Source organism: Natator depressus, chromosome 9 (assembly GCF_965152275.1).
Source record: "Natator depressus isolate rNatDep1 chromosome 9, rNatDep2.hap1, whole genome shotgun sequence".
Lineage (NCBI taxonomy): Eukaryota > Metazoa > Chordata > Testudines > Cheloniidae > Natator > Natator depressus.
This window is the reverse complement of record NC_134242.1, coordinates 81,556,768-81,577,660: the sequence shown is the minus strand read 5'-3', so window position 1 is coordinate 81,577,660 and position 20,893 is coordinate 81,556,768. Positions and strand designations below refer to the sequence as shown.

The following is a 20,893-nucleotide window of genomic DNA, read 5'->3' as shown; positions in this document are numbered from 1 at the left end:
ACAAATATCTTGCCATGTCTCTTTAATAGTCCAGCAGGATGTATTTCGTGCACTTGTTTTAAGTAGCTATTGGGTGAGAGGGAGAACATCTTTGAGGGGCCCCTACTTTGCTTGCAGACATTTGTATTGCTATTATGATGGGGGGGTTTTGTTTTTGGATTAGCATTTCAGTAGGTTACAATACAAAGTAAAGGAGGAACATGCAGGGGTTTACTGGGAATTACGGATTAGGCATATGTCTCAGCACTGATATGACAAGGATTTTTTTTAATTTTTTTTGGGGGGGTGTGTGGGCTCCTCTGGGTTCCATCCATTTTTCCTACCCCTAGAAAACCTTTCACCTGGAGACAATTCAACTTGTCTTCTAGAAGCAGCTCCAGAACTTTCAGTCCTGCCCCGGGTCAGCTATGTGGTGGGAATGGCTATAAATTGCCCGAGGTGCTTTCTCGTGGCAGGAGATGAGCATGCTGCCTCAATAGCACTCTTAACCTAGGAATGAATGTGCATCCTCTTAGTGCTTCTCTACATGGCATGTGACTGCGCAGCAAGCCTGGTTGTGAATGTACACTGCGCCATCTTGCCGCCCAGTAACATGTCATGTGGACACTGCCATAACTCAGTGAAAGTCCCAAAGTGTGGCTTGGTGTACTAAAATTTCAAGTACTAGTACACCAAGCTGCATTTTCAGATAAAGAAACTAAGGGGCACAGATGAAGCAACTTGCCATGGTCATGCACATCTGAGAATAGAGTCCAAGGGCCCTATTCATCTATAGTGTAACTCCATTAACATTGATATAGTTACAGCAGGGATCAATTTGGTCCCAAATTCCCAGTCCTGTGAGCTAACTACACATTCTTAGAAACAAACCAGAGCCACGTTAAAGTAAAAAAAAATTACATCAGCAGACCATATCCATCTTTTATAAAATGGTGAAATCCAAGAAAATGAAACGGTACATTGATCAGAATGCAAATCTCCTATGTACACCTAAATGAATATTGTGGTTCTTTGAGTCTCTTGTACTAAGGGTTTATTAACTGACACTTGGGCAGTTCAGTAACCGATGATATGTAAGGCTTGGGTTTCACATGGCTTTTGTCAGGGCCAGCTCCAGGCACCAGCTTTCCAAGCAGGTGCTTGGGGCAGCATTCAGAATGGGGCAGCAGTCCGTGTCCCTCGGTGGCAGCTCCGCTGCTGGTGCGGCGGCGGCAATTCGGCAGTGACTGCTTGGGGCGGCAAAATTGGTAGAGCTGCCCCTGGCTTTTGTACAGCTCACTCACATATCAATGCTGCATAGCTCCAAGCTCTAACCCAGTAATGCAAGGATTTCTGTGCCTGCCTGTTCCTGCTGTAACCATGAGTCTCACATTAGGGAGAAGATTGATGAATCCTACAAAATAGCAAGTAATATGGGAAAACCATCTATTTGCTATATTAGTAACTCCCAAGAAATCATGATGGTAAGATGGTTGGTGTATGTATGTGGGCAGATTGTAGTAGAGTATTCACAAGTCCAGTCATGAGTAATAACATATAAACCAGGTTTCAGAGTAACAGCCATGTTAGTCTGTATTTGCAAAAAGAAAAGGAGTACTTGTGGCACCTTAGAGACGAACCAATTTATTTGAGCATAAGCTTTCGTGAATTGAGCTGTAGCTCATGAAAGCTTATGCTCAAATAAATTGGTTAGTCTCTAAGGTGCCACAAGTACTCCTTTTAACATATAAACCAGTCCCAATGCACTTAAGGAAATGACATCCTAATGATTCTCCAGGAAGCAGGTATGCATACGTGGATAGAATCCTCACCCCACCCGCAAACAAAATAAACCAGACCCTGGGAGGAGGGACTGCTTCTAAAGATGGGTAATTCTAAAATAACACTACATGACTCCTCAGCCTGGCTGTTCCTAGGGTCCTTCCCTCAGGATCACTGACCCAAACACTAGCACTGTGCCTGATGAGTACTCTGTTGTTATAATTGGGCCTACAAATTTACCTTAATTGTGAGTTCAACTGTAAAAAAGTGAGTGAAAGTTTATAAAGTGTCACAATACCCTGTAATAATAAATGTGGGGGGAGGACAGCCTGAATTAATTTAAACAGAAAGGATTTTACTCAAGGACTGTTTTAAGATAACCTGAACCAAAACTGGTGGACAAAATAATGAAGGGATGGGCTACTGCTGGCACTAGAACTCAAGAGTTCCAGGATTCCACTCCCCTACTCAGACCACTAGACTACACTGTCTTATTTGATGCACATTTTGGGCCAAATTCATCTATGAAGTAAGTCCACATTACTGGCATCAGTGGAATTACAGTAATTCTGAATTTGGGCCCTATGGACATATCCTGCCCCTTCCAGCCCCATTGACTTGATATTTGTGAATGGCCCAGGGGGAACAACAGTCAATCTCACTCTAGCATATTTCAGTAGAATGCAAATTATATAATGTGTATACTGCAAGGCTTCACAAGACAAGGGATTTTAAAGTTTCCTAAAATGAGACAATGCAGGTACAAGTGTATGAAGGAAATTAAGTGTTTCTGATTAATGTATCTATAGGTTATCCAGCTGTGAAGTCCAGATATTCATTAGAATATGTGTTAGTGCTAAATTTGTGTTGAGATTGTTCTTTCTGGAGTGCATGGGTACATAGACTCTGCAAGGTGAGATATAAATAGTAAGAGGGGAAGCAGAAAGGTAGGATAAAAAAGGGTAACTCAACTTCTGAGGAGGTAAGCGAGGTAGCCTGGTTGTTTTTTTTCTGTTTCTCTGCTATGGTTGCATTAGGATTCCATGTTAATGTTTTTTGATGTAATATCTCAAATACCCATAATGGACCAACTTCTAGTCTGTTACACCAATGTAAATTCTGAATAACTGCATTCTGTACTTTCAGTGATGTAACTGAGAGCAGCATTTAGACCATCATCCTTATTTCCCTATAGAGAAGGCTACTTTTTGCAAAGCTTTAATATTTTTAATGAGTCTGCAGATTACACCAAAAATCTTGGAAAGAAAACAAATCTATCAAAAGTTTTAAAAGCACAATTATGTGGTGAATTTCTTTTGCTCAGGGCACTGACTCAGGCTTCTGGTACCTCTGGGCAAGATTTTGATTCATGAATTGTTGCCATTCTATAACTAAACATTACTGCTGTTCTTAGATTTTGATGGAAAATGTAAGGTAAATTAAACCCTTATTCTACCCCCTGAGGTAGAAACAGGGACTAAACGACAGGAGATGGATGGCTCAATCAGGGTATGTCTACACAGCAACTAGACACCCACAGCTGGCCAGTGCCAGCCGACTCGGGCTCGTGGGGATCAGGCTATGGGGTTGTTTCATTACTGTGTAGACTTCTGGGCTCAGGCTGGAGCCTGAGCTCTGAGACCCTCCCACTTTGTAGGGTCGTAGAGCTGGGCTCCAACCCAAACCCGGGAGTTTATACAGCAGTGAAACACCCCTGCAGCCTGAGCCCCATGAGCTGAAATTAGCCGACGCGGGCCAGCCACGGGTGTCTAGTTGCAGTGTGGACATAGTCTAAATTGGCTTTTTCTGTTCACTCCCTCTGAAGCATCTGGCACCAGTCACTGTCAGAATAGAGGATACTGGGCTAGATGGACCATTGGTCTGACCCAGTAGGGCCATTCATATGTTAAACTGTTTCCCTTCAGTTACCTTAAGCTCCTGATTTTCATAAACCACCTTTTCTTGTCAAAATGAATTCCACGTTTTAGTTAGGTAAGGTGACATGTTATTAAGTGCCCCGTGGAGATGTCAGAATTCAACTGACTTATAGTGCACAAAAAACCAACACCCACCACACACAGACACTTCTTGACAACACCGAATTCTGTTTTGATAAGGTGGTCTGCTGTATATCAGATCTGTTCAGTGGCTCCAAACAGTTCACGGTTGTTTCTGTATTGGATGAACTCCCTCACTTTTGAGAATTTCATTTTCATTTCATGGGATAGTTATTATCAAGCAAATGCTTTTATTCATCTAAAATTGTTAATTTGGTATTCATGAAAACTGCTGGACTGAAAGGTATTGGAAGCTAATCTACTAACATGCTTCCTTCCAATCCTCTGTCCTGAATTGGTGGGAACAGCCCTACGTGTGAGAGAGGAGTTAACTCTCCAAAGCTTCTCTTCTGAGACTGCATAACAGAGTATGGCAGAGCCAGTTGTGATGGTAGGCAGGTGGGAGTATGTATTGACTCCTGCCCCTTTATAATCTGATTGACACAAGCCAGTCTTTTCACACAGCCTATCTGAACAAGTGAGGCAGAGTGGCCCAGTGGCTCACTGGAAATCCCAATGTGGTCAGTGACATTCAGGAAACTTGGTTTTATTTCTAGTTCTCGCTGGCTTTGGGCAAATCATTTCACTTCTCTGTGTTTCCTTCTCCTCCCACCTTTTGTCTTGTCTTATTTAGAATGTTAAGATCTTCAGAGCAGGGACTTTCTCTTAGTATGTGTTTATGTACAGTGCCTAGTGCAATGAGGTCCTGATCTTGCTTGGGCCCTCTTGGGGCTTCTATAATACAAATAATAAAAATAGTAATGAAAACTATCAGGTGATAACACTTTTTGTTCTCTGCTGCAGTTTTGAACTAGTAACAGAATCCATTGTATTATATTACCAACGCCCTGGGCTATCCAACTGCTCTTACCTTTCAATCCATTTAAAGATTACTGACTTGACTAAGTATCCGGGGGTAGCCGTGTTAGGCTGTATCCACAAAAACAACAAGGAGTCCAGTGACACCTTAAAGACTAACAGATTTGTTTGGGCATAAGCTTTCGTGAGTAAAAAACCACTTCTTCAGATGCTGAATTAATTTCTTAATTAGCTTCCCCTCACCTTCCATACATATTCAGGCTTCTGCTGTTCACCTTTAGGGCTCTGCACAATTCTGTTTCTCCTTGCATTTCTGTCCTTCCAATCTCATTTTCTAGCTCTTCCTCTCTTCTCTCTTCCTTCAGTCCACCTACACCACCTGCCTAACTTCTTCCTTTTTATCCTTCTCTACTCTTGTCTTCATAACTTATTCTTGGCAGCCCCTTATGCTTGGACAAGTCTGCCTTTTATAATACATTAATATTTGAAGTTTAGTCTTTATCTGGATCATTAGGTGTATCATATGTGTGTCTGATGAATCCCACTTTGGGGGCCAGGTTATGTTCTCTTCTATTTATTCATCACAGTCCTTCAGCGGTAGATGTCATGGTCCTTTTTCCATCCTTTATAGGTCACTAGAGCTCAAATACAACTCAGCTCTTCGTAAAGCAAATGTAGATTTCACCTTATTTCTACTGGGCTGGCTCCCTCAGCACATAACTGTTGTTGGATCTCTGAGTGCGGACTGGTGCGTTAGTTACAACGAATAATGCTCCAGCCCTGTGAATTACATCTTTCTTATTTTTAACATATCTAAGCTATGTTCTTCCTGCATTGATGTCTGACTTCTAGCCCCTTTTTCTTCTTTGTTCCTATTCACTGCTCCCAGCATGCACTGGATAAAAATATTTACTATCTTTAAAGGCCTAGACATTTTAATCATTCTGTGATACCTTGCTCAAGACAAAGCTATTGTCTGCAAGCAACAAATAATATAAATAATGACATAAATTTCAGAAGTTTGGGTTTGGGTTCATATTAACACCTGAAAGTTTGGATGCTTAACTAGACCTCCAGAGTCTGCAAATGGAAATGTCAAACAGCCTTCTCTTTAATGTAATTTGTAGAAGTTTTGGTTGAGGGTCTGGTTAGAAACTATTCATATTGCCTTCCTTGTGATATTTTGGTTGTTTTAGTTTCAATGAACACCACAAAAATGGAAGGTTAAGGGCTAATATCCCCATGTGACTTTTGGGTTTCCCTATGCACATCAGGTAAATAAACATTTCAGTCTGATTTCAGAGTAACAGCCGTGTTAGTCTGTATTCGTAAAAAGAAAAAAGAAAAGGAGTACTTGTGGCACCTTAGAGACTAACCAGTTTATTTGAGCATGAGCTTTCGTGAGCTACAGCTCACTTCATCGGATGCATAGCATATCGTCTTATTTTTGATTAAGGAAAATAGCAAGAAAGAACAGTTTCCATCACAGATCTCACACTGTGTGTGACTCCAATATACAGTCTGAACTGTATTTTGTCAGGTTTAGTTCTAAAAAGAGGAGAGTTTTAGAAGTGATTCTTGTTTTTTCCTCTCAAAACCAGTTTATCTGTCTTGTTCCAATGATTACATAGACATGCTCCTTTCTTCTAACAGAGTAGAATTGGGATTGAAAGTCTCTGTGCCACAGAGCACTCTACGTTTATTACACCTGTGTGACCAGTATGCTTGGCTCAATGCCATGAGTAGCCAAGTTCCTTTCCCGTAATTCCAAAATAACTGTGAAACATATAAATTCCTAGTCTTGACCTTTTTTGTACATTCCAGACAACTTTGGCATGAGAATATGCTTTCCCCAAACCCAGACTTGCGTTGCAATGTTACAGATCATGGACAGGAAATAGCTGCAAATGTGCTGTACACTTGCACATTTATTTCCATTTCTGTAGGGACCATAAAGTACAGTTTTGTGTTTTTAATCAACAACTTAACTTTTTCCCATAAGCATGTAAACTTCAGGGGCAACCTGACAAAAAGGTGTAGCTCAAATGGCTGTTCGCATCTTTAAACATCTATGGTTGGGCTGTGTACTAATAATATTGGCCCTCTCTAACTCTGGAACTATTGCATTTGGAGCGTGAACAGAGAGTCTGTAAAATAGCAGCAAATTATAGGGAACTATATACTATCTGAAGAAGAAAGACTCTAGAAGAGAATAATTAGAGAGATAGCAGTTGGGCCTGTTTCTTACCTTGGGTCTTGTACTATGCTTTCAATATGATGCTAAGGCAGTGGTCTCCAAACTCTTCATGGTTGCACCCCTCTTATCCTCATCCACACACTCGCCCCCGGGGAACCAGGGCTGGGAGTGGGACCACATTCTGCGGGGGTTGGGAACACAGACAGGGGTCCGCAGCTGGGGGCGGATCTGGGGCCGAGACAGAGCTGCTGCCAGGGGCAGGACTGGGGCCGGGAGCGGAGCTGCAGCAGGGAACCAAGGCTGGGGGCAGGCTGGGCCGGGAGCAGAGCTGCAGCCGGGGGCTGAGGCTGGGAGCGGAAGCCATGGTCTGGGGCCAGGGCTGGGGGCGAGGCTTGGGCTGCGGCCAGGAACAGAGCTAGGATCCAGAGCCGCGGCTAGAGCAGAGCTGGGGGAGCTGGAGCAGAGCTGGGGGCAGAGTGGGGCTGGGTGGCACTCCTGCCTCGCCCCTCTTGGGGGCTGGTCCAGGCCTCACTGCAACCATGCCTCTGAGCATCCTTAGGGGAGCGCGCCCCACAGTTTGGGGTCCTCTGTGCTAAGGCATGCTCTGGGACTTCTACTATGCTGTAGCAGTGTCTGCAAAGATGGTACCGTGTGGCTGGCTGCTGCACTTGCCAGGCAATAACTTGCCAGGTAGACAGGCCCTTATAGGGGTCTAAATCAGGAGTAACACCTGTGATTCAATGGAGGTTACACAAGTTTAAAACCAGTTTAAATGAGAGAAGACTCAAGCCTAGTTAAACACGACTCTGAACATGACAGTTTGATAAGAAAAATAATCCTTGAATAGCTGACATTGAAAGGGACAGGCAATTTTAATATTTTCTTTGATGTTTTATTAAACACAGTTCTTTTTACTTTTCATTCAGGGAAGTATTCTACATTTCTACTAGTTGCTCAGTGTTGTTCGATCCTTGGTTTCTCCAGCTGCAAAAATAATTGAATCATTAAATTACTTTTAAAATATCAAATTTTCTTTTAAAGCAGAGAACTTACCTTACAACTTTGAAACTTTGAGCCTTTACTAAGCAATTAAATGGTGAGTTGTATTTTCTGCATCTTAATCTGCTTCCCAGAAGAACTGTCTTGGCTGCCATTTCTCCTTGTGCTGAGAATTCAAGGTAAATGAGGGATTGGACCAATTGATTCTTTATTTCTTTCTATACTATCTACTATATAAATAACTGTCTACTGCATTTATGCCTTACGTATTTATAGTTTTATCAACATAATTCCTAGAGAGTTGCTCTACTTGAACTATGGGATCAGAAGGAAAAGGCAGCCTATATGAAAAGCAAGCAAGAAAGGAAAAGACATTTAAAATTAATCTCACAAACCCAGTTATCCTTCCATCTTGTACTGCTGCCTATTCTCATTTTATCTCTCATTCTCTATCCAGGACATCACACAGCTCAGTGTATGTACAGCTGCTTGAAACTCTGACTCATTCTTTTTCGAGTGATTGCTCATGTCCATTCAACTTAGGTGTGTGTGCTCGCCATATGCACCGGTGCCAGAAGTTTTTCCCTCAGCGGTATCCATAGGGGACCAGCTCTGGCGCCCCCTGGAGTGTCACGCGCATGCCGCAGCATATAGGGCACTGACAGCCTCCTCCATCCTCAGTTCCTTCTTGCCACCAGTGACGGTGAATGGAACTGGTGCTGCTTCTGCTAGAGCTGTTGCTTCTTGTTCATTCAAACTCATTTGCCTCTTAGTAGGTCCCTAAAGGGACTTCACCTCGGGACGGGGCATGCCCCAGTCTGCAGGCGTTAAACCCTACGATTGCTGTAAAAGGCCCATGCCCATTAGTGATCCACATAATAATAGTTTACAGTGCTTCGGCAAAGGTCACAGTGATAAGTGCAAAATCTGCAAGTCCTTCAAGCCCAGGATGAAGGAGGAGTGTGACATTCATTTGAAGGTGCTCCTGATGGAGTCTGCCCTTACTCTGATGTCGGAGCAGCGCTCCAATTTGGCACCAAGCACCATGACCTCAGTGCACAGCGCCCCTCCAGTACCGTCTATGAGCCAGCACTGGTCTCCTTCCATGGCTCCAGCCAAGAAGCTCAGGAACAAGGCGCGAGGAAGATCTCCAGCTTCCTGCAAGGGAAAGGACAAGTCTGGGGTGGACCAAGGCCCTGTCTCGGGTGCCTCTTCACCCCCTTCGGGATCCCAGGCCCCAGCTCAGGTCGAGTGGTGTAGCCCAGCCCACTCCCCATCAGCTACCCTGGATAGCAGCAGAGGTCCCCATCAGCTCCAGGTGCCATCCACACCGGAGGCCCTGTAAGCGGCGCAAGACATTATGTCCCTCCCGGTGCAGCCCCTCCCACTCTGGCCCCTGCAGGGTTCCAGTCCCAGGGTAAACCTGTGTTGGGACCACCACAGTCTTCACCTTTCCAGCAGTGCTCCCCGTTGTGGTGGACATCCCACCAACGGTCGCCCTCTCACAGCCAACATGCTTCTGACCACAATAGGCAGAAGCTTCGCAGCCCCATCCGGTCTCTGGATCTTGGACAAGGGCAGAGAGGCTCGAGGCGTGGCTCACCGGTAACCGGGCACAGACCTCTGGAGGCATGCGCCCCCGAGCAGGAGTTTCGGAGTTGGCGCCTGGAATCTCTGTGGCACTGGTACCGCTCCAGGGACAGGTTGAGGGACTGACGGTACCGTTCCCCAGACCGTCGCCGATTCCCCCAGGGTGGTGTCACCACATGTGGCTATATCTTCACGACACCAAGTCTGCTCTAGTTCCCGATCCTGCTCCACATCCCGATACTGCTCGTTAAGCATGAAGTGTAGATCATCGGCCCGGTGTTGTCGCAGATATGCAGAGCGCTGCCAGTCAACGAGGCCCCAATCCAGACACTCGTCGAGGTCAGCCAGATCCAACTCTGGGAGGGGTGACCCATACCAATTGGGACAGAGCCACCAATCAGCCGCGTCTTGGTCGCAGGGGAGCGACCACTTGGGCTCTGGCTCAGGCTCGGAGCAAGGTTCCCTAGCGGCACGACATTTAAAGGCTCTGGCACCTACGGTGCAGACTACATTGGCAGCACCGCAGCTGGGCCCGTGGCCTCAGACTCTGTGGCCAGCACAGTGGTACCCATGGAATTCATGGGGGTTCACTCAGCCCTCTCAGGTGGCCCACTTGGTATCTGGAGCTTTGGAGAGACGGGCAACTGCCCTCTCCCACCCCCCTCCAGCCCAAGAGGTCTCGGCTTCAGGCACCCTGCAGGCACAGGAGGAAGTGGGCGAGCAAGCCACCGGACCACCGATGGTTGCAGAGGACCCCTTTGTACCAGCTTCCTCATCATCATCACAAGACGAGGCCATAGTGGGGCCCCCTTCACCAGTGCCCCAGGATGATGCTAAGGTGCATCAGGAGCTGTTAAAGGGGGTTGCCACGAACCTGGGCCTCCAGGCAGAGGAGTTAGAGGAACCCAGAGGCTCCCTCTTTAATGTTCTTTGCCCCATGGCCCTGGCCAAGGTAGCTTTGCCCTTGCACGAGGTGGTCGCTAAAATTACAAATGCCCTCTGGCAAACCTCCTCCTCCTTGCCTACCATCTCCAAGAGGGTGGAGCATACGTACTTTGTGCCATCCAAGGGCCACTAGTACCTTTATACCCACCCTGCTCCCAATTCCATACTGGTAGAGGTGGTAAATGACAGGGAGAGACAGGGTCAACCAGGGGCTACCCCTAAGAATAAAGACTCAAGGAGACTGGATTTGTTTCGGCATAAAGTTTATTCGTCCTACAGTTGCGAGTGGCCAACCATCAGGCCTTACTAGGCTGCTATGATTTTAATATGTGGCAGGCCATGACCAAGTTAGAGAGCGTCCTTCCTGGGGCTTCTAGGAAGGAGTTCTGGGTGATCCTGGATGAGGGCTCAACTGCAGCCAGAGCAGCTCTCCAGGCGGCACTGGACGCGGTGGACACCACTGCCCGTACCATGGCATCGACCATCTCATTGTGCAGGGCTTCGTGGCTGCTCCTCTGTGGTCTTTCCTTGGAGGCTCAGTAGTCAATGCAAGACTTCCCTTTTGACGGGCACGCCTTGTTCGCAGAACAGACGGACGTTAAGCTCCATGGGCTGGAAGATTCCCATACAACCCTAAAAACACTGGGCCTGTATGTCCCCAGTCCTGCCCACAAGCGGGTTAAGCCTCAGCAGTCTCAGAGCCAGGGGAGCCACCCTTGCCAGGGGCCTCCCCACAAAAGTTCCAGGTGCTACAAGAAGTGCCCTGGCCACCAACCCCCGTCTACATCCCAAGCGGGCTCGACCCGCAGTAAGGAGACTGGCAAGCACCCATTTTGAGGGTACGTCCAAGGGTGACCTACCTGACTGTTCCCCAGATCCTTCCTTCCCTCAGTTTGCCAACTGCCTTTCTTCCTTCCTCCCTACCTCAGTGACCTCAATACGGTGGCGCAGGGTTACACCCGACAGTTACTTCCTACCCCCACTTCCCACCTCCACTCCCTGTCTCTCTTCAGGGACCCCTCTCACGAGAATCTTCTCGTACAGGAGGTAGAGGGTCTACTACAGCTGGGTGAGGTGGAGGTAGTTGCTGTGGAGTACAGGAATAAGGAGTTCTATTCCCAATACTTTTTAATTCCCAAAGCCAAGGGGGGTCTGCAGCCCATACTAGACCTGTGGGGCTTGAACTGTTACTTAGCGAAACTGAAGTTCCGCCTGGTGTCCCTGGCTTCCATCATCCCCTCCCTGCGTCCAGGAGACTGGTACGCTGCCCTTGATCTGAAATATGCGTACTTCCACATTGCCATCTTCGAGGGACACAGACGCTTCCTCCGGTTCATGGTAGGTCCCGACCGCTATCAGTTCGTGGTCCTCCCGTTAGGCCTAGCAACAGCACCACAGTGCATGTCAGTGGTGGCGGCTTACATCAGAGGTCGGGGTATCCAGATCTACCTGTACCTTGACATCTGACTCGTCAAGGGCATCTCCAGGTCCAAGGTCCAAGGGGACGTTGCAGTGCTGCTAGCCATGTGCCGTTGCCTCAGCCTGTTGGAGAATGACAAAAAATCCACTTTAGTTCCAGTACAGAGGATAGAGTTCATCAGAGCAGTGCTCAATTTGACCTGTGCCACTATGTCTCTGGGACTTCTGCATCGACCACGGAATCCATGTAGAAGCATGTCACCTTCTGGATGCCAGGAACACAGTAGCAGATCACCTAAGCAGGGACTTCTCCTCTCAGCATGAGTAGGTGCTCCACCCGGAAGTAACCAGCATAATTTTCCAGTGGTAGTGAACTCCCCAAGTGCATTTGTTCGCCACCAGGCAGAGTAGGAGGTGCCACAGGTTTTGCTCCAGAAGGGGTCTGGGCAAGGGTTCCCTCTCCAATGCCTTCCTCCTACCATGGGCAGGAAGCCTGATGTACGCATTCCATCCAATTCCACTCATCAGCAAGGTCCTAATGAAAATCAAGCGGGACAAGACGCAGCACTGGTTCAGGATGCTTTCAAGCTTGTCAGCGATCCCTCCCTGGCCCCTACCGAACCAACCAGACCTGCTGTCACAGGATCACGGCCGACTCTTGCACCCCAACCTTGCGTCCTTCCACCTCACAGTGTGGATGTTGCGTGGCTGAACCCAGATGAGCAGACCTGTTCGGACGGGGTCCAGAAGGTCTTCCTAGAGACTAGAAAGCCCTCAACTAGGCAGACCTACCTGGCAAAGTGGACAAGGTTCTCCCGGTGGGCAGCCAAACGGGGCATCTCCCCTTAGCATTCTTTGATGCAGTCCATCTTGGTCTACCTGCTTCATTTAAGGAACCAGGGCCTGGCACACTCTTCTATCAGAGTGCACCTGGTGGCCATTTCAGCCTTTCTTCCACCAATCCAGGGGCAGACTGTGTTCTCCCCTGACATGACAGTCAGGTTTTTTAGAGGTCTTGAGAGTCTCTTTCCTCAAGTTTGGTCCCCGGCCTCTCAGTGGGATCTTGGTTCTGTCCAGGCTCACAGGTCTGCCCTTTGAGCCTTTGGCCTTGTGCTCCCTATCTCACCTATCATGGAAGGTAGCTTTCCTGGTGGTGGTGACGTCGGCGAGGTGAGGCGAGGCGAGTCTCCAAGCTGCAAGCCCTGACCTCAGAACTGGCATACACGGTCTTCTATAAGGAAGAGGTCCAGCTCCGCCCCACCTGGCTTTCCTTCCCAAGGTGGTGTCTGCTTTCCACATGAGCCAGGACATCTTTCTTCCGGTCTTCTGCCCTAAGCCCAATGAAACTAGTGAAGAGAGGCGCCTCCATGCTTTGGACATAAGAAGACCTCTGGCTTTCTATCTAAATGGGACAAAACCTTTCTGTAAGTCGACTCAGCTGATAGGATGAAGGGCCTCCCAGTGTCCACTCAGAGGATTTCTAACTGAATCACCTCTTCCATTCAGATTTTCAACGAGTTAGTGGGAGTCCCTCTGCCGTCAATCGTCAGAGCCCACTCGAGTAGAGCGCAGGTATCCTCGGCGGCCTTCCTGGCACACATTCCAATCCAGGACATCTGTAAAGCCGCGACATGGTCCTCAGTACACACGTTCACGGCCCACTATGCCATCACGCAGCAGGCCAGGGATGATGCTGGGTTCGGCAGAGCTGTGTAGCAATCTACCTGTCCGTGAACTCCTTACCTGCCTCCAGGAGTACTGCTGGGAGTCACCTAAGTTGAATGGACATGAGCAATGTCTCAAAGAAGAAAAGAGTTACCTTTTTCCGTAGCTGGTGTTCTTTGAGATGTGTTGCTCATGTCCATTCCACGACCTGCCCTCCTTCCCCACTGTCGGAGTTTCCGTCAAGAAGGAGCTGAGGGTGGAGGGGGCCGGCTGAGCCCTATATGCTGCGGCATATGCGCGCCACTCCAGGGGGCACCAGAGCCGGTCCCCTGCTGAGGGAAAAACTTTCGGCACCAGTGCATGTAGTGAGCACACACACCTAAGTTGAATGGACATGAGCAACACATCTTGAAGAACACCAGTTACGGAAAAAGGTAACTGTCTTTTCTCTTGCTTTTGGGAAAATAAATTAAAATCACGTTAATCATTCTGATAGTATGCCTGAAGTACAAACCATTCATAGCATTTACTACTAGATGTGCAGATTCGCCAAAGTTCTCTCCTTTGATTAAAAAAAAAAGTTTTCTTTTGAGGTGAATTACTGCTTTTTTTTAGCGTCACTAAACTTTTCTTTTTCTAAATCTCTGTCACGGAATACTAATACTGGCAAAAAATGTCATTTTTCCTTGTGCGTGTTTAGCTGTTGTTCATTTGCTGTGGGAACAGTTTCATTTTCACACACCCTCTTTTTTTGTTTGTTTTTTTACAAACATGTGCCTGCCTTGAATTTGACATCCTTTATTTATTTTTGGTGTGTGCATTACAGAATGCATGACCTCAGCTATTCTGGCTTGTCCTGTTAATAGCATACCTGAATTCTTGGCAAAAACATCATTTGGGGAATGCTGAACAGCTCCAGGTTTTTTGGGTAGAAGAAATATAAAATTAATTAGCAACATAATTTAGGTCTTTATCTACCTTGTAAAAGCACACAAGTGTTTGTACTAGTAAGAGGCTCCTGGCTTAGATTTTGCTCTCTTGTTAAAAAGTAATATATTGCTTAGAGTAGTAATTATATTAACACCTCCAAAATTATCTCATCAGGTAAAACAAGAAGCATAGAAGAAAATAAGAGTAAGAACCATAACCTGGAATCAAGCACTGATAGCATATAAAACCATCTCTCAAAAGATGTTGAATAGATATTTTCCCTGATCCAGCATTTCAATCTGCTAATGCCGATGCCTGTGCCAGCCTTGAAACATACACTAGCAGGTCTTGTTGCAGGATTGGGCTCATTAACATTACATAGGGGAAAATGTGTTTCCTTTAAATAACAAGCTACCAATTGTGTCATTTCTCCGCAGTTTTGTTATTAGTATCATTCTCGAGTTTGACTATTTAAAGATATAAAAATTCTAGTAAGACATATAAAAGATGCAGTTTCCTTTCTAAAAATGATTCTTTCAGAAATCTGATTTGGATTAGATTCTTCCAGACAATGTTCAAGATGATTTTTTTTTTTGAACCTCTCTTTAAAATGTTTGGAACTCTCTTCTAAGAACTCACTGAGCAAATGCAAGTTCCCTAGTAATTGCTATTATTTTCTTAGCAAATGTAAGGGCTTCTCTACACTACCTGCCGGATCAGTGGGCAGCGATAGATCCAGCGGGGGGGTCGATTTATCGCATCTAGACGCGATAAATCGACCGCTGAGTACTCTCCCGTCGACTCCGGTACTCCAGCAGAACAAGAAGCACGAGCGGTGTCGACGGGAGAGCGTCAGCTGTCAACTTAATACAGTGAAGACACTGCAGTAAGTAGATCTAAGCACATTGACTTCAGCTATGCTATTCACGTAGCTGAAGTTGCGTATCTTAGATCGACCCCGTGTAGACAAGCCCTAAGACTGATATCAAACAGGATCCTATGAGCTGAAATATTCACTTTGAACACCAGACATTCACTCGCTCTCGCTCTCTCTCTCTCTCTCTCTCTCTCGTAGACAATTCAGTTTCTCTAACAAATCCTTTGCAAGGAAATATTGCTTTGAAGTAAAGCTAAGAAACTGGCAAAAATAAAAACTAGCTATTAAAAACTATATTTTAATACCATAAGTGATGTTTTCCTAGTTGAAATTCCAAGTGGCCTATTACCCTCATCTATGTTTTGTATTGGATTACATTTTTGGCCCTGGCTGTTAGCAGTGGCCTCACCCCCCACTGTCAGCAGTGTCTCTGAACTGATATGGTATCAGAACAGTGTCATTATATGGTAGCTTTCACAGAACTAATCCCATCTGGGGTAAAAGTTAGTGCTGTCTTTCAGAAGAATCCACTTAGGGTGACCAGATGTCCCGATTTTATAGGGACAGTCCTGATTTTTGGTTTTTTTTCTTATATAGGCTCCTATTACCCCCCACCACCTATCCTGATTTTTCACATTTGCTGTCTGGTCAGCAAATCCACTGGAGATGGAATTCAGCAGGAACTTGGCATCGATTATCAACAATCTATCATTAGGTTTCCAGTTAGTTTAAAACTCAGCTGTTTCTTAGAGTACTCCCAAGTCTATGGTAACAGTATTGGAATCAGTGGATATTGACCCCTGTTACCTGACAGAGGCATAATGTTCTGGAACCCTGACTTGATGTGACTGGGCCACGAAATAAGGACCAGTCTTTTATCAGCACTCCAGTGTATCACACTTTATTGCATGCTGTCAGAAGAAAACAGAAATCTGTGGCAAACATTGAACAAATGAAGCTACTGGAATTCCTGAGATTTCCCTGGAAGAGAACCTGGAAGAGAATTTTTTTTGTGGGAGAGGGAGGTGAGAGAGAAGAGACTGTCAAATCCTCCTGGAAGCAAATGTTTTTGAAGACAAATTTAGAAAGGCTGAAATCTTCCACTCTGTTACATGTGGCAGGCTGGGAGGCACTGCGATCTACAGTACCTTCTTTGTAGGAGCATGATGAGGGACTGCAGACACATTCAAAAATTTTAAGAATACTTGATCCATGCAAAAATCTCACTTGGGAAAGGTACGTTTTCTTTACAAGAGACCAGTTGCCAGATAAGACTGCTAGACCATTATGTTACAAAACTGTGTAGTAAAGCTAAGTTATGTGAATAAGAATAGTTAACCGATTAAGTAACTAAAGACTGAATTATTTGTGATATAAATGATAACTAGGTTAAATCAAGGTTAGTGCAAGAAATAGATTGATTGCAGTGCCAATGAAAATTCTGCTTCCCATATGAATGATAGCAAGCAATGAAAAATACTGAAGTGCATCTAATTAAAAATGCACACCAAAGTATACAAACAGAATGCAAGTAATCAAAATGGAAAAACAGATTTATTAGCAATACATCTGAAAGCGGTCACAACACACTGTGAAGGTGTACAGCACAAGAAATGGAATGCCATACATACAGTGAAAGCAGTCATTACAAGTGTGTGATGCTCAGCAAAAAGTGCAAAGAAATACAAAAGAAATACAAAATACATTGATGAACTCAGAGCTGAAGAATAAAGTTGTAGTAAAAAAAAAAAGCAGAGAAAGTAATAAACTGAACTGGTTCGTATTCATGTTCACCACAACTCATTACTGGATGGGCTCAGAATTGCTCTGCTGCATGGCATAGGCCTTAGATTACTAGTCAAATCATCTTGGAAGCAAGTAGTTTTGAAGACAAATCAGAAAGGCTGAAATCTTCCACTCTGTTGCATGTGGCATGCGAGAGGCTTCTGAAGCTCTATCTGGCTGCAGATTTGTTGCATTAGTATTTTCTGAGTGCGGTCTGTGTGCCTGGTGCTATACAAATGTAGAAGATGTGGTTTCTGTTCCCATTCTAATGACTTAGACAATACAGGACAGATAGATCAAATGGTACCAAAGTTTCTTTTCTCTAAACATGACTGTAGTGGGTTATCATTGTAAAGATTATTGGAAGAAGTGTGTTTTAAGAAAAAATTTGTATGAAAGGAGGGTGGTTGTTTGGTGGACAAAAAGTGAGAGACTGCTCCAAGCGCAAGGGACAGTGAATGAAAGCATGAAGAAAAAGGCAGGAGGAAGAGAGCAAGGATGGTTCCAGCACTAGACTAAGTAATCAAGACACCTGATTTGGTTCCCAGCCCTATTACAGACTTGTGTGTGACCTTGGGCAAATTGTTTAGGCCCTGCTTAAGAATGCTTAAGAATCTGAGTATCCCACTGAAGTCAAAGTATTTAAAGGTTTCAGAGTAGCAGCCATGTTAGTCTGTATTGACAAAAAGAAAAGGAGTACTTGGGTCTCCTAGGTGCCGCAAGTACTCCTTTTCTTTTTTTAAAGTATTTAAAGTTTGTGTAACTGGACAAGCTGCTTCCTGAGCACCCCCTCATAGCCAAAGCGCACTCTGCAGCACTCTCTCTCTATTTTCCCTTTTCAGGACTCCTTAGACCTCCATGAGAGGCTTTCTTGTGGACAGTAATGCCCGTCTGGATTTATTAACATAAACAATTCCAACTATCTTCAAAGTCCCAAAATATAGTTAATCACTACAACATATAGTCCATCAGTTCAACACCAATTCAGCTCTGCCAGTCCCAGGGTTATTCTTCAGTCCCAGCCTCCTCTTTTATCAAGCAGCTACTCCAGCCCCTTCTAGCTGGAGTCTTTCCCTGTTCTTCCCAACAGGGACTCCCCGGTCTTCCTACCTGGAGTCCTTTTTTCTCCAGGAAAAGTCCCAACCTGCTCCTGGTGTTGGCTTTTCTCCACTGAGAGGTCAGCAGTTGAAACTCTCTATTGGTCTGGTCCTCAGCATTCTTCAGCCTTCTAGCCCTGGCTTCAAGGCCTAAACCCTTTTCCCAGCCAGAGTTTCTAGCAGGAACCTCCTGCTCACTGCAGTACCTCTCTGCCACAATTTCCTCTTCCTGTTTCCTGCTCACCTCTGGTTCTTTATTGAGACCATCTGCCCTCTATCAGGTCCCATTGAAAAGTGGGCCAAGCCAATTCCCTCTTAAAGGGACCAGTCCACCATGTTATGTGTGCATAAGTGCTCTGCTGAGGTATTAATTCCTCTTTGTCTCAGTTCCCCGTGGACAAATGAGAGAGAGATTTTCCTATCAAAGAGAGGTGTTGTGAGGATAAAATTAATAACATTTGCAAGGTGCTTATTCAATACAGCAATGGGACCACAGAAGTACCTAGATAAATAAAAGGAGCAGTGAATCATGAAGTCTAGCCAGAATTGAGAGATATGGGGAAATAAGAAAGAAATGAGAAAAGAGATGAAGTCAGGGGCTGTTGGAATTGATATTGTGGACCCCACTTGCATAAAGCCACCTTTCTCACCCACTCCTGGTTGTGTACTGAGCAGCATTCAGGCAGACCCAGGATCCGAGTGTTGGCCATGTCTAACTGATCGTATTAGTCTCCTACTTTTATACATATTTTATTTTTAAATGCTATACCTCATGCCAGATTTTGCAATAACTAGCTTAGATTTATATGTTGTATTGTTTTTCCCTCCAGATCATCCTGTTCTTACTGCAGTTCATTTTAAAAATTATTTCTGTACTTGCTGCAGTTGAGTAGTAACATAAAAAGTTGCAGTTCATTATAGCTATCAACTAATCATTATCCTTCTGTTTGAGTTCAGCGGAATGAAGGTTTTCCAGTATAAAGTTTTCAATTTTCTTTCCTCTTTTGGCTGTTTTTTAAATAGAAAAATATTTCTAATCTTCCAGCAGGGGGAGACAAGAGTGTATTAGTTTTCCTCAGGGAAAATGGGGAAAAAATGGTTTGAAAAAAATATCCTCATGATTTATTTTCAGGCCCCCTCTCCAGATCACTCTAAGATTATTTAAAAAGAGAAGAGTAATGAGTTTTAAAAGACACAATTAATTTTAGGGTTCTGGAAAAATCAGACTCCGTATGAGAGATTCACCAGAAATTCTGGCAGGCTTTATTCTTTCATACTTCATTATGGTCTTTCAATCGCTTTATGGATATGTCTACACTGCAGTAAAACATCTGTGGCTGTCCCGTATCAGGTGACTCGGGCTCATAGGCCTTGGGCTGCAGGACTATAAAATTGCAGTGTAGACATGTGAGGGAAGCAGTGAATGTATTGCATAAAAGATTATGAAAAACCGGTTGCCAGCAAAGGTAATGCAGGGAAATCTAACTGTTCCATTGATTTTTTCCATTTATATGAAGTGTTCACTTAAGGGTCTAACCCTAAGCAGAGTTCAGATGTACTGAGGTACAAAAGCATATGTGCAGCTTGCTTTATGATAATTTGTTAGTGATTTCTTGCAGCTTTGATCAGCATCTTCCTTAGATAATGTATCTCCTCTCTCTCCCTCCCCCCCAGCCCCCCAGTTCAATATGCTTTCCTGGAGAATGCTTATTGCTAGTGAGGACTACCCACAGTAAATGGAAAAATTGGTTCAGAAGAAAATCAGAAAGTAATAAATCTTTGCTATTGCCAAACCAGATCTAAACCTCTGGGTTAAAAAAAAAAGTCTCTTTTTCTCAAATCCTTTTACCTTTGATACATAATTTCATCTGGTGAGGGAACTCCCAAAGAGTGATGCATGTGAGATTTCTTTTAATATTGGCATTTGGCTACTACCACACAAAGGCTGTTCAGATGCTGGGTTCTACAACTTCTAGCAGCGTATTAAATTTCAGTATCATCACACAATGTCCTTGTTATGGTGTTGTATCATCCCTGAAAGGTATTTTGGCAGCTTTCAACATCCTGTAAACTAGACTTGCATGATACAAGATTGCCCCATCAAATTAGGTGTATGCCCTAAATAACTTCACTAAACTGAATCCAATCTTTGTGTCCCTTAGGGTTCACCTGTCACTAATTTTACATGGCATGCTAAAGAAAAACACTTTTTCACCTTTCACCTTTGTAAATATCTTTTTAAGACTTAATGCTATTATTTCATCTCAGTCAGACTCCTTGAGATGAAAGGCAGAACCTTTTAAATTTGGCATCAGTTTTTACAAATCCTGCTTTACATGATCAGAATTTTGCAGGTATGCAAATGGAGACATAAATATTTTTAGGAGTGTTTATGTTGCATCAGTGCAAATTAGTTGTAATGCAAAAGGTGATATATAGTGGAATCTTGCCATCTTCTTGTTACCTTTCCTGTGCTTTTATTGTGATGTATGTTCAAATTGCTTACTAAGAAGAACGTTATCTTTAATTGCAGTGCAACATTTCAGTTCATTGTAAATATTAAATTGGCACAAATTCTAGGTTCTGCCTAAATTTATGTTAACATGGTTTCCTTCAGTAACGGAGAAGAGAGTTAATGTGAAATTTTCACTCTGGCATCAGTCATTTTTACAGTATTTCTTTCTGTGTGTATCTTTAGCACGGCTCACTGCTATTTATGTGGCTCTGGAGCCTGAAAAGGGTTCACTTTGGG

At 44.6% G+C, this 20,893-nt stretch overlaps 1 long non-coding RNA gene across 1 annotated transcript in view; it reads left to right on the top strand.

Moving 5' to 3' along the window:
* The window catches only part of LOC141993606 (uncharacterized), a 230,508-nt gene that overhangs the window by 70,317 nt on the left and 139,298 nt on the right, over nt 1–20,893 (top strand). The window lies entirely within an intron of this gene.